General features: G+C 37.5%; 1 non-coding gene across 1 annotated transcript; it reads left to right on the top strand.

Moving 5' to 3' along the window:
- The first annotated feature begins 1,200 nt into the window (after nucleotides 1-1,200).
- On the top strand, nucleotides 1,201-1,308 carry LOC148565088 (small nucleolar RNA R71). Its single transcript, XR_015885126.1, has one exon. It is a non-coding gene; the product is annotated as a small nucleolar RNA R71 (small nucleolar RNA).
- Nucleotides 1,309-3,867: the final 2,559 nt, after the last annotated feature.

The following is a 3,867-nucleotide window of genomic DNA, read 5'->3' as shown; positions in this document are numbered from 1 at the left end:
TATACTTGACCCTAGGTCACACAGAGCCTTCTCAAAGGTCATGGTGCCTATGGTACAAGGGATTGAGAATTTTCCAGGGTCTTGTCTCTTCAGAGGTAATTTCTGCCTAGTCAAGTCATCCAGTTCTTTGGTGAGTAATGGAGGTTCATCCTCCCAATTTCCATTACCAAATAACTTGGCATTTAGCTTCATGATTGCTCCAAGGTACATGGCAACTTGCTCTTCAGTAACATCTTCATCCTCTTCAGAGGAAGAATACTCATCAGAGCTCATGAATGGCAGAAGTAAATTCAATGGAATCTTTATAGTCTCAGTGTGAGACTCAGATTCCCATGGTTCCTCATCAGGGAACTCCATGGAGGCCAGTGGATGTCCATTGAGGTCTTCCTCATTGGAGATCACTGCCTCTTCCTCCTCTCCAGGTTCGGCCATGTGAGACGTGTTTATGGCCTTGCACTCTATCTTTGGATTCTCTTCTGTATTGCTTGGGAGAGTACTGGGAGGGAGTTCAGTAATTTTCTTACTCAGTTGACCCACTTGTGCCTCCAAATTTCTAATGGAGGACCTTATTTCAGTCATGAAACTTTGAGTTGTTTTGATTAGATCAGAGACAATGGTTGCTAAGTCAGAGTGGCTTTGCTTAGAATTCTCTGTCCGTTGCTGAGAAGGTGATCGAAAAGGCTTGCTATTGCTAAACCTATTTCTTCTACCATTATTGTTGTTGAAACCTTGTTGAGGTCTCTGTTGATCCTTCCATGAGAGATTTGGATGATTTCTCTATGAAGGATTATAGGTGTTTCCATAGGGTTCCCCTATGTAATTCACCTCTTCCATTGCTGGGTTCTCAGGATCATAAGCTTCTTCTTCAGAGGAAGCTTCCTTAGTACTGCTTGTTGTTGCTTGCATTCCAGACAGACTCTGAGAAATCATATTGACTTGTTGGGTCAATATTTTATTCTGAGCCAATATGGCATTCAGAGTATTAATCTCAAGAACTCCTTTCTTCTGAGCTATCCCATTATTCATAGGATTTCTTTCAGAAGTGTACATGAATTGGTTATTTGCAACCATTTTAATGAGTTTCTGAGCTTCTGCAGGCGTCTTCTTCAGATGAAGAGATCCTCCAGCAGAGCTATCCAATGACATCTTGGATAGTTCAGACAGACTATCATAGAAAATACCTATGATGCTCCATTCAGAAAGCATGTCAGAAGGACATCTTCTGATCAATTGCTTGTATCTTTCCCAAGCTTCATAGAGGGATTCTCCTTCCTTTTGTCTGAAGGTTTGGACTTCCACTCTAAGTTTGCTCAATTTTTGAGGTGGAAAGAACTTTGCCAAGAAGGCATTGACTAGCATTTCCCAAGAGTTCAGGCTTTCTTTAGGTTGTGAATTTAACCATGTCCTAGCTCTGTCTTTTACAGCAAAAGGAAAAAGCATAAGTCTGTAGACTTCAGGGTCAATCCCATTGGTCTTGACAGTGTCACAGATTTACAAGAATTCAGCTAAGAACTGATGAGGATCTTCCAATGGAAGTCCATGAAACTTGCAATTCTATTGCATTAGAGAAACTAATTGAGGCTTAAGCTCAAAGTTGTTTGTTCCAATGGCAGGGATTGAGATGCTTCTCCCATAGAAGTTGGGAGTAGGTGCAGTAAAATCACCGAGCACCTTCCTTACATTGTTGGCATTGTTGTTTTCGACTGCCATGGTTTCTTCTTCCTTGAAAAGCTCTATTAGGCCCTCTAAAGAGAATTGTGCTTTAGCTTCTCTTAGCTTTCTCTTCAAGGTCCTTTTAGGTTCAGGATCAGCTTGAACAAGTATGCCTTTATCTTTGCTTCTGCTCATATGAAAGAGAAGAGAACAAGAAAGTAGGGAATCCTCTATGTCACAGTATAGAGATTCCTTGAGGTGTCAGAGGAAAAGAAGAATAGAAGGAGGAGGTAGATGGAAAAATTAATTTTGAAAAAGATATGATTGAAAATTAATTTTGAAAAAGATGTGATTGAAAAGATATGATTGAGAAGATATGATTGAAAATCAAATTAAAAAGAGAAAGTTTTAAAATTAAAGTTGATTACTTGACTAACAAGAAATTAAAAGATATGATTCTTAAAATTTAAAATTTGATCCTTTCTTAATAGGCAAGTAACAACTTGAAAATTTTGAAGTAAATCATTAATTTTAGCAAGGATTTTCGAAAATAGTAAAAAAATGGAAAGAAATCGATTTTGAAGAGATATGATTGAAAAGATATGATTTGAAAAATATTTGATTTTGAAAAATTATGAAGATTTGAAAAAAAATTTGAATTAAAAACAAAATCTTCCCTCTAGTGTCCTTCTGGCGTTAAATGCCCAGAATGGCATCCATTCTAGCGTTTAACGCCCAAAATCCTACCTTTTTGGGCGTTAAACGCCCAGCCAGGTACCCTGGCTTGCGTTTAAACGGCAGTTTTCCTTCTTCACTAGGCGTTTTAAACGCCCAGCTTTTTCTATTTGATTCCTCTGCTGAATGTTCTGAATCTTCAATTCTCTGTATTATTAGCTTGAAAAGACACAATTTTGAAAATTTTTTGAATTTTTTTAATGATGAGAAATAACAAAAAATGCAACTAAGATCAAATGAACAATGCATGTAAGACACCAAACTTAGAAATTTGTATTAGAGGCTTTAACAAATTGAGAATGCATAAGAAAAACAACAAAACACAGAAAACAAGAGAATTTAAAGATCAGAGTACTTAAATCATCAAGAACAACTTGAAGATCAATGAAGAACATAATGCATATATTCGAAAAATGCAAGAAGAATAAAAACATGCAATTGACACCAAACTTAAAAATTGATACTAGACTCAAACAAGAAACATAAAATATTTTTGATTTTTATGGTTTTATAAATTTTTTTGTAATTTTCGAAACTTATATGGAAAAGAAAATAAAGAGAATCAAAACTTTTAATAAGAATTCCAGGAATCATGCAATGTTAGTCTAAAGCTTCAGTCTAAAAAGATTAGACATGTTTGGCCAAGTTTCAGCAGGACATTACATTCAGCAGCTAAATTGATGAGAATCAATCAGCTTTTGTGATGATAAGAACATCACCTTGAAACTCTAGAATCCATTCTTAAAAATTCTGAAAAGTACCTAATCTAAGCAATGAGATGAACCGTCAGTTGTCCAAACTCGAAAAATCCCCGGCAATGGCGCCAAAAACATGGTGCACGAAATTGTGATCATCAACAATGGCGCCAAAGGACTTGGAGCTCTCAAACGTGAATCACACTTTGTCACAATTCTGCACAACTAACCAGCAAGTGCACTGGGTCGTCCAAGTAATACCTTACGTGAGTAAGGGTCGATCCCACAGAGACTGTCGGCTTGAAGCAAGCTATGGTCACCTTGTAAATCTCAGTCAGGCGAATTCAGATGGTGATGGAGAATTGATAATTAAAAGATAAATAAAACATAAAATAAAGATAGAGATACTTATGTAATTCTTTGGTTGGAATTTCATATAAGTGTATGAAGATGCTTTGTTCTCCCTGAACCTCTGCTTTCCTATTGCCTTCTTCCAATCATTCATACTCCTTTCCATGGCAAGCTTTATGTTGGGCATCACCGTTGTCAATGGCTACTTCCTGTCCTCTCAGTGAAAACGTTCCAAATGCGCTGTCACCGCATGGCTAATCATCTGTCGGTTCTCGATCATGCTGGAATAGGATCCATTGATCCTTTTGCGTCTGTCACACGCCCAACAATCGCGAGTTTGAAGCTCGTCACAGTCATCCCTTTCCAGATCCTACTCAGAATACCACAGACAAGGTTTAGACATTCCGGATCTCAGGAATGGCTGCCAATAATT

Source organism: Arachis ipaensis, chromosome B5, assembly GCF_059453495.1.
Source record: "Arachis ipaensis isolate K30076 ecotype BB chromosome B5, ASM5945349v1, whole genome shotgun sequence".
Classification (NCBI taxonomy): domain Eukaryota; kingdom Viridiplantae; phylum Streptophyta; class Magnoliopsida; order Fabales; family Fabaceae; genus Arachis; species Arachis ipaensis.
This window is presented reverse-complemented; position numbering and strand designations above follow the sequence as displayed.